Source organism: Triticum urartu, chromosome 2A, assembly GCF_056163025.1.
Source record: "Triticum urartu cultivar PI428250 chromosome 2A, HENAU_Tu73, whole genome shotgun sequence".
Lineage (NCBI taxonomy): Eukaryota > Viridiplantae > Streptophyta > Magnoliopsida > Poales > Poaceae > Triticum > Triticum urartu.
In genome coordinates, this window is record NC_141874.1 from 12,836,834 (window position 1) to 12,846,717 (window position 9,884).

General features: G+C 53.5%; 2 pseudogenes; one reads left to right on the top strand and one right to left on the bottom strand.

Moving 5' to 3' along the window:
• Positions 1 to 2,533: 2,533 nt before the first annotated feature.
• LOC125534735 (tyrosine N-monooxygenase-like) lies at positions 2,534 to 6,782 on the bottom strand (annotated as a pseudogene).
• A 1,393-nt stretch (positions 6,783 to 8,175) lies between these two features.
• Positions 8,176 to 9,319, top strand: LOC147982876 (protein FAR1-RELATED SEQUENCE 5-like; annotated as a pseudogene).
• Positions 9,320 to 9,884: the final 565 nt, after the last annotated feature.

Here is a 9,884-nt window from a genome sequence, read left to right on the forward strand (position 1 = left end):
AACTGTTCCTCTTCAACCTCTCAACACGAACAATTCTTCCTCCCTCCCTCGACCCACTGGCCCAATCGCCTACCCTTACAAGTTACAATCCGTGGTGATGCCGTGCAAGCCTAGTCACCCACCCACACCGGCATGCTCCTGACTAGGCCTGGTCAGGACGACACGGTCGGCGTCCGCGTCTCGGCCTTGGCGCCGCCGCGTCTTGTGTATGTGGCAAAATCGGCTGAACCAACCATAAAAATTTCAGTTATTTGATATTTAGCGAATCTGATAAACAAGTGTTTCATGCTAGACTTCAGGCTCACATGCATGCATGGATCCGTGTCAGCCAAACAACGAACGTTCCGTTGTCGGCTAGGCTTGGATCGTCGTTTACTCGTTATAAGTTGTCCGTTCTCTTGCACACACGCGAGCCACAGCTAGCACATGATACACAATTAACTCCCGTTCCGTTCACTCCAAGTACGGGGAGAGGTATGCATCTCTGCAGACGTGGCAACCTCGGACGTACGTACGCGTGTACTCTTGGCGACTATTCAACTCAGCGCGATTGCACGGCATGCACGTGCGATGGTCGTTGCCTTGACTTGTCTCTTCACTGTCCGGCGGCAGCCTCGATCGTGACTCGTCTAAGGACATGACTGTGATAACTGATAAGCACAGGTAGGAGGTAGGAGCTAGCTAGAAGACAAGCCAAGGTTGGTCGACAGTACCCATCGGCTACTCCGGACCTTTTTCATCAATTTTAATCGGGCGACCCATTTCGTCCGTGCACTTCTGTTTGAATCGTCGTAGATAAAAACGTTGGCGCAACGCGTCGACCCAACATAAAATGTGTCTGCTTCGTGTGTCGACGCACCTGAAATACGTCAGCATAGACAAGAAGCAAACACGTCGCGCGTCCCCTTGATGTCCGCCACGGTCTCATATGTCAGCCGGCCAACAACCCCAAGCGGTCGTAATTAACGCGATCACCTACCGCAGGCCCGCCTGGCAGTGTGTGGAAGGGCTATGTGCAAGTCCTTTTTAATGGGCACGTGCGGCGGGGCCGGCCCCATCCACACTTCCCATCCACATCTGGCCACCTTTGCTCCCTCACCGGCGACCGCAAAACCCTAGCCAGCCAGCAATCCTGAAACCTTAGCAAAGCCATGGGCTTCTTCGGCGGGAAAGGAGGGAGGAAGGGGACGTTCATCGCCGGCGTGAGCTCTTCCCTCGCTCTCCCACCTCCACCGCCGCCGACTAGACGCGGCACACCACCCCAGGAGCAAGAGCAGTTGTACATTCCAGTCCACTAGGCGCGATGGCACGAGGAATGCCGCCAGCCCCTGCAGTACCCGTATGTGAACTTGCCGCACGATTGGCATCTCGACCCGCAGCGCACCCCCATCCCGGCGACGCCGCGGTCCGCGAGGTGGTCCGCCGGCGGCTTGAGCTCCTTATGCCAGAGCAGCGCACCATGCATGTCTACGCGCCAGACTCCCCCAGCTGGGACGCTGGTTTACGCTAGAGCACGATAGGAGCGCCGCTGCGGCATCCACATCGACCATGACCTGCACCGCCACCCCCACAGGTATTGCCGGGGGATGAGGAGGCGGAGTACCAAGCCGCCCTCGAGGAGGCCCTGCAGCACACGCCGGAGGCGAGCCGACTCAAGGAGGATGCCAGTTGGGATGGGCTAGAGCACACCCTTGCTTTGTCTGTGGCGGGAGTATCTGTCCATGTGCTCCTGTTCGTGTCGCCACCGCCGCCCCTCGCCGATCCCAAGGCCGACCCGGAGCCGGAGCCGGAGCGCGAGCCAACGCCCACGCGGAAGCGGTCACTGCCGCCCCCACTTGGCGCGAGGAGTCCTATTCATGGACCAGCAAGCTCCGTGAGTGGTTGAGCACGCCTCCCTGCTAGTACGCCTCCACGTCGGAAGAGGAGGCGGCCCACCTTGAGCAATGCAAAGCGCATTGGCTCACCGAGGAGGGGGCCGACGACGAGCGATAGATGCGCCGGTAACAACAGCTGCGCCGCGACGATGAAGTGTTGTGGCTTGAGGAGGAGGAGGAAGAGGAGTGTGCCCGCCTCGCCGCTATGCCGCCGCCGACGCAGAGCAAAAGTCCTCCTGCCCAAGTTCCGCCTCGAGACGGCGGCGCTCCGTCCCGAAAGTCCTCATCTTTTTTTCTAGGGAAAATGGGCTTATATACCAGAAGATGGGCACCGGAGGCTAGCCAGGGGCCCCACTACCCAACAGGGCGCGGGGGGGGGGGGGGGGGGGGGGGGGGGTAGGCGCACCTGGTGCCTAGTGGGCACCTGGGTGGCCCCCTCTGGTTCTTCTTTTATCCAATAACTTTTCTTTGAAGATGTGCAGAATAGGTATCTCTGACGTACCTTTTTCAGGTCCAGAATTCCAACTGCCAACAATCCCACTCTTCATGTAAACTTTGCATATAAAGAGAGAAAAGGTATCAGAATTGCTCCACAAAGTGCTACAATGATTAAAAACACTCTAAATAATAGTAAAAAAACATGATGCAAAATGGACGTATCACATGGCCTCTAGCAGGTTCATCATCTCAGCGAGTGCCCACTCAACCACATTAGATGGGTTATCGACTGCTGCAAACATCATTTTCTACACCCATAGATGTGAGAATAAATAAAGTAATCAGTACAACGTAAGAGAAAAAGGTCAATACATGTAATATGGATCGAAGAATAATGAATGAAATTTATATTGAGGTTAAGATGACATACTAACCGCTATTTGTGCTCTAATATATTGTAGGTCCCTCTACATCTTTAAGATGTACCAGGACATCGTAAAAGCTTCTGGCCTCTTTCTTTTCCCCAAAGTTCTCAAGAGTGGATGACCTTTCGCGGATCCGCACCACTATAATGGGATCATGCAACCGGTTGAGTGTTTGCAAGGCGTCCTTGGAAACCTTATCATGGCCATCTAGGTCAAGGCCTATGAGGGCTGGGAAGTAGTCGGACACACAGAAGTTGTAGAGATGGTTGATGGCCGTGAAGAGAGCGGCAACATGTGCCACCTCATCATGTCCAGGCCCACTAGTGGATGAAGCTGGTAGGTCCCTAAAGTATCTTTTACTGAACGCAAGCCTTCTTATCATGTTACCAACAAAGTGTTGGGTTACATAACGGATGTTGAGAAAATGTTGCTTGGACATGCCATGTTACTGCAACGATTTTTATTAATATACCTCACAAGGTGGTTGTACTCCTGTTTCCGGAGGTGGTGCAGCTTTCGCTCCATGGACGGGGCAAGGATCTCAGCGGTGAGGACACGCCTCATCTTCTTCCACTGCTCTACGTGTCGTGAGAAGATGGAGCCCTTGTATCCGAAGCTGAATAAGTCCGAGGCGAAGGTGGTTGGATGGGAGGCAAAAACTTCATCATTTTTTCGTGAGAGAAGTCCACATTTCATCCTCGAACTAATTACTCGGTTTGATTTACAACCCTGAACTTTGAAACCGGTCGAAATACACCCTGAACTAACCACGAGGTCCAAAACACAACCTTGGTCTTAGTTTTGTGTCTATGAAGCGTTTTTGACCGAAGTCAACGCTGACTGGACTGCTGACTAGGCACCCAGGAAATAAAAAAACAAGAACAAAACACCAACCGCAGCCTCTAGCTGGAACAGCCGTTCCGGGCCGCCGAAGATGACGACCGGGAGGATACTATGCTCTCTGCCGCAGCCTCACTGCGTCAACTCCAGCGAGAGATTGCCCCCTGAGGAGATGGAAACCGGTGCCTCCGACCATGATTGTACGGGTGCCTCGCCACTACGAACCTCCCGCGGCATCCCAAGAAAGAAGACGACCAAGGAAACACCGATCCCGATGAGAACTGCACTGCCCTGTCATCTTCGTCAACTCCGGCGAACCCTCATGAAGGGGATCTCCTCGGATGGACCTCGAAGATCCGGACAAGCCTGTCGTCCGGTGCTGGCTGAAGGGCGCCGACGCCGTTGACCTCGCCCCCGAGCTGCTTCAAGTTGGCGGCGCTGCTGCGGCGGAGAAAGAGAGAGATAGGAGTGAGAGAGAAGTTTTTTTAGAGTTTCCTAGGTGCCTAGTCAGCAGTCCAGTCAGCGTTGACTTTGGTCAAAACAGCTTGACCGACACAAAACCAAGACCAGGGTTGAGTTTTGGATCTCATAGTTAGTTTGGGGTGTATTTCAACCGGTTTCATAGTTCAGGGTTGTAAGTCAAACTGAGTGGTTAGTTTAAGGTTGAAATGTGAACTTCTCTTTTTTTTCATAGTATCTCAGGGCATCTCCAGCCGCGCCCCCAACAGGGCCTCTCTAGGCGATTTTGCCGCGCCGGCGCAAAAAAAAGGCCCCAGTCGTGCCCCCAGAAGGCCGTTTTTCGCCGGCTCGGGCCAAAACTGGTGCCGGCGGACCCAGGCCGAACCCGGCGCCCCGAGGGGCGCTTGGGGAGCCGGCGCAAGCGAAAAAGGCGCGTGGGCCCGCCCTGGAGGCGACTCGAGGGCCTTTTCCCGCCGTTTGTTGACGCTTTTCCCTCGCATCTCTCCCGCTCGCTCGCCTTCCTCCCGCCATTCTCCCCCTTTCTCCCGCCAAACCCCCTCCCACTCGCCTTCCAGTCGCCGCCATGCCGCCGAAGAAGTACACCATGCCGCGCGCGGCGGCAAACGCGACTGGCGCCGTGGTCCAGCCGAAGTAGAGGAAGCCGAGGGCGCCGCCATCGAAGCCGCCGGGCATGTCGAACGCCGAGTGGAGGGTGGAAGTTCAGCGGCGCGAAGCAGTTACCGCCGACAGGCGGAACAGGGCCATCGTCAAGAAGGCCCGCGACAACGCGGCGCGCTTGGCGGCGTCTTCCTCATCGGTCGACCAAGCGGGGATGAATCCACCCGTCGTCAGCCACGCCCAGTACGCGCCCTGGGGACAGCAAGGCGCCGGATCTCCATGGGGTTCATCGTCGCCCGACTACGCCGACGGCGACGCGCACGGTGGGTTCAACCCGAACGTGACCTCCCGTCATGGTCACCCCGCTACGCGCATGCCCTCGCCCGCCTTCATCGGCGTGCAGTACCCTCCATACAACTACTCGCCGCCCGCCTCCTACGCGTCCACGCCGACGCCTCACCTCTACCATGGACCTCTGCCCTTCTCGCACCTTGGCGACGCCGACGACACGGGAGCCGACATGGACGACATCATCGCGACAGAATCGACCGCGGCCGCCGCCTCTCCCGGGTTCGCCACCCAGAACGAGGTAGTGGATCTCAGCGGCGACATGGAGGCCGAGCTCGGCTACGTCTACGGCGAGGACGCGCAGGAACCCAAGGAGGAGGAGGAGGAGGAGGAGGAGGATGAGCCGACTCCTGTTCTGGCGAAGGGGCGCCAGAAGAAGAAGAAGCTGGCGGCCAGGTCAGGCGAACCGCGCATCAAGTGGACGTCCAAGGAGGAGGAATGCCTCGCCAAAGCATGGAAAGTCGTCTGCCTCGACCCGACCACCGACGCGAACCAGAGCTTGGAGACGTACTGGGACCGCATCAAGGCCGAGTTCAACGAACGGAAGCTCGTCGACCCCTACTTCAAAGGCGTCTACATGCAGCGCGGCTCCAAGGCGATGGCGAACCATTGGGGCCGTGTCCAGTTGGCGTGCAACAAATGGCATGGAATCGTCGAGGAGGTCGCGGCTCGCCCGGAGAGCGGCGCCAGCGTTGAGGATCAGCTGCTACGTATGTTCGCCATGTTTCGGGGCGACAACCAAGACGCTGACTTCAAGCACCTCCACGTCTACAAGCGCATTGACAAGTGCGAGAAGTGGGCGGAAGTCCGGCATGCCCTCGACAAGGCCAAGGAGACATACAAGCCGGACGCGCCGACTCCGGGCGCGTCAGAGGGGCGGCCGGACGGCCACAAGTTGGCGAAGAAGGGGAAAAACGCCGACGCGGCAACCGCGCGAGTGCAGGAGTCCATCGAGCATTGCCTCACCGACGCGCATTCCCGGGCCGTCCTGCGCGAAGAGAAGACCGAGGCGCGGTGGTCGTCGCTGATGAAGAACAACGCCATCAAACTCGACCTGCTCCGGACGAACGTCGCCGCGAAGAAGAGGAACACCGACATGGCTTTTCTGATGGGCGGGGCGGACATACTCCAGAGCAATGACGAGAAGCTCAAGGCGTGGTACCTGGTGCGGCGCGGCCTCATCCTGAACGAGCTGCCGACGGCAACGCCGACGACGCCCACGACGCCCACGACCACCCGGACGCCAATCCCAAACGACGCCTCTACGTCGCCGCCCAGCACTGCCGAAGCCGCGGCGACACAGCCCAGCACCGAAGCAGCTCCGACACCGCCGAGCCCGCGCACGCCGACTCCGCCAACGCCTGGAACCGACCCCGCCGAGTGAATCATTGCGCACGCGAACTCTGTTTTTTGTAACGCCAGACTACGTCCGATCGCCGAATTTGCGGCATCTTTTGTGAGCGGGAACGACCAGGTTTAAATTTCCTGCATCCTGGGGCCGACGCATGGGGGCGTGACTGGGCGTTAGGTCGCCCCCAGGAGCCGAACTAGCGCCGGCACGCCCCCAGGCCGCTCTATTTAGGCGTCCTGGGAGGCCGAACGGCTGGAGATGCCCTCAGAGGCTATATGTGGGCATGCCACAACAATGACATGAGTAGCTCCGAGACGGAGGCACATGATGTCGCCCCCGTTGCTTCTGGGACAGTAGCACTCTTTTATTTTTTTTAAAGGGAAAAAACTCTGGCATGGTGGCCATGATAACCAGAGTACCAAGATCCATATTTGCATGAGCTGGTCAGGGCAATTTGTGGAACTGATCGGTAATGGACAGATGTTTTAACAGTTGTGTTTGAAGGTACTCTTGCTTGATGCATCTTTGTTGGTTAGTTCTGCGGGTATTTATAGGACAGCCGGGGAGCCAGCAGCCTTTGCATAGTAATTATTTAATCAGTTAGTGACTCATTTCATTGCCCCACGTGGCCACATATACCATCCATGTCGCCTCATGCATGTTCAATGCATTCTGGAGAGTCCACCTGCTTTTGGTTGGACAAATTGATATAGAGCAAATTAGGTGAATGTTGGCCAGTCAGTTAGAGACGTTCTTCGGTTGATCATCTCCATGAGCTCTTCCAATTGGCATAGTCAGAGAAGGCCTTTGCTGAGCTAACTCACATGGAGTCTTTCCCTCATTCAGACTTTGCCGGTGAGAAGGAACCATAAAAGTTTGAGCTGTTTTACGGTGATTGGGTTAGTACTCGGAGTATTTAGCAGTACTTACATGTCTGATCACGTCTGTTTTTTATTAGCCGTCAGATCTTGTGGGGAATTTTAATTGATTAAATTTAATATGTTAATTGCGATAAGGGCATAATGGTCCAGGGGGAAATATCTTTTCTTGAACCGATCACCTGAGGACCAGATCCATGTCTACTCGATCCAGTTCAGAATCCTCCTCCGATATATTCGTCGCCGCTCGCCGCTCCTGACCTTCTCCGTCCTCGACCTGTCCGGCGAGAGGAATAAATTCATCGTCCTCGTCCTCCACCCAACCAATCCCAGCCCCCACGCCATCACCGAAGAAGAAGAAGGCCGGATCTGCGCCGGCTGAATCGGCGGCGACCGCGGCGGGCGATCCCATCTCTTCGCGCGTACCATTCTTAAGGTACGAATTCGGCTTGGCGTTCTGCTCGTTCTCTTGGCCGTTGCGCCCCTCCACCGTGCATGCTGTACAACCTCAACCCCACAAGATCCGGGTACGGACTAGAACAACGAACGGAAAGCTTCATTGTGGCATAGTTTCTCTTGAGCTAATCGCATCATGTTTGTTTAAGTAAGATGTTGAGCGCATTGCTTACTTCCTTTGGTACCGCAGAAAAAAAGTGACTTACTTAACGTTTGTGATGAGATATACTAAAGGAAGATGAGATACTGGTTCCATAGTTCACTTAATTTAGTTTATTAAAGTCATCATCAGTTTAGGTTTGCATAGTGCATGAAATATAGTTTAAAGGAAGATGAGATACTACTTGTTGGACGTTGATGATTGGTTTCCCTCACATGTCAAACCAGCAAAGTCTTTTCCATGCACTTGTCTTTGCGTATGAGCTATTTTACACCTTCAACATTGATAAACAGAAAGATGTTGATGATTGGCTTCCCTCACATGTCATATGCAGGAAGACATGGCGTATGCAAGTGATGAGAGTATGTTCGAGTATCTAAATGTTGTCAGCAAGATGTTTGATAGTGAGGCTGAAGGCTATGAATTCTATAACAAATATGCTCTTGAAAAAGGTTTTAGTGTGAGGAAAAGCTACGTTGACTGGGATGGATCCAACAAATACATAATTTTAAGGAAAATTGTGTGTAGTCGTCAAGGGTTTCGCGAAGAGAAGCACATGAAAAGAAAGATGGAAGATAGAAAGAGGAGGCCACGAAGTTTAACTCGTGTTGGGTGTAATGCTAAATTGGTCATTACAAGACAGAAGGAAACCGGTCGGTGGTTTGTCAAAGATTTCATCGATGAGCACAGCCGTCCTCTAGCCCCACGGGATCTTTCTTGTCTGCTGCGTTCGCACAGACGAATTAGCGATGAGCAGAAAGCGGACATTGCGGACATGGAAAAATGTGGGATCCGCAAATACCGTATTATGGATATTTTGTGCTTTCAATACGGTGGATTTGATAAGGTTGGATGCATAAAGAGGGACATTTATAATTTCTGCCATGCTAATAAGCAGGAGACAATCAGTGCCGGTGATGCTAATACGGTGATCATGCACATGATGGCGAGGCGAGAGCGAGATGTGGATTTTTTCTTCAAGTACTTGGTAGACGAGCATGGCCATCTGAAGGGACTGTTCTGGGCTGATAGTCAATCGCGACTTGACTACGAGGCTTTTGGAGACGTCATTGTTTTTGATAGCACATACAGAACCAACAAATACAGTCTGCCATTCGTGCCGTTTGTCGGGTTGAATCACCACCGCAACACTGTTATTTTTGGCCGTGGTATAATTTCTCATGAAACAAGCCAGGCATACGAGTGGATGTTGCGGACCTTTTCTGATTGCATGGCACAGAAGCATCCGATATCTGTGATCACAGATGGGGACCTTGCAATGCAGAGAGCAATAAGGGTGGTCTGGCCAGACTCAAACCATAGACTATGTATATGGCACATTCAGCAGAACATTGTACGCCATCTGCATGATGACGACGTAAAGGAGGAATTCAGATCTTTCATTTATGATACTTCTTCCATTGAAGAGCATGAGATAAAATGGATACAATTCTTACAACGGAATAAAGTAACCAGTGAGGAGTCTTGGCTGCACCAGATGTATCAGATGAGAAAGTTGTGGTGTGCTCCATATCTTGAGGGGCGTTGTTTCCTAGGATTGAGCAGCAATCAGAGGAGTGAGAGCTTGAACTCTGTGCTACATACGCATCTTGAGGGTAAGATGTCGTTGTTTGAAATGCTAGAGCACTATGAGCGTTGCCTTGCGTCGCGACGGATTAACAAAGCTCTCCATGACGTCGAAGCCTTGCAGTCCATTCCATTTACAGAGGAAAATGCTTCGCCGCTTGAGAAACACGCCGCAATAGTTTTCACACCTAGTGTCTTTAAGATGGTCTTATGGAGCATAGATGCTGTCAGCAAATGTCAGATCAGAGAGATACTAGATGGATCAGAAGATTCCACTTATGTTGTGTCCAAGAAGGAAAGAATGGATAAAAAGTTTGGAGTGCGCATTGAAGAGCAATGAGGTCTTTTGCACAGGTTTAGTTGTTCTTGCCGTAAGCTGGAATGCGCAGGCACACCATGTTCCCACATTTTTTACATATTGGGGATTTTAAAACAAACAATTCTGCCCGG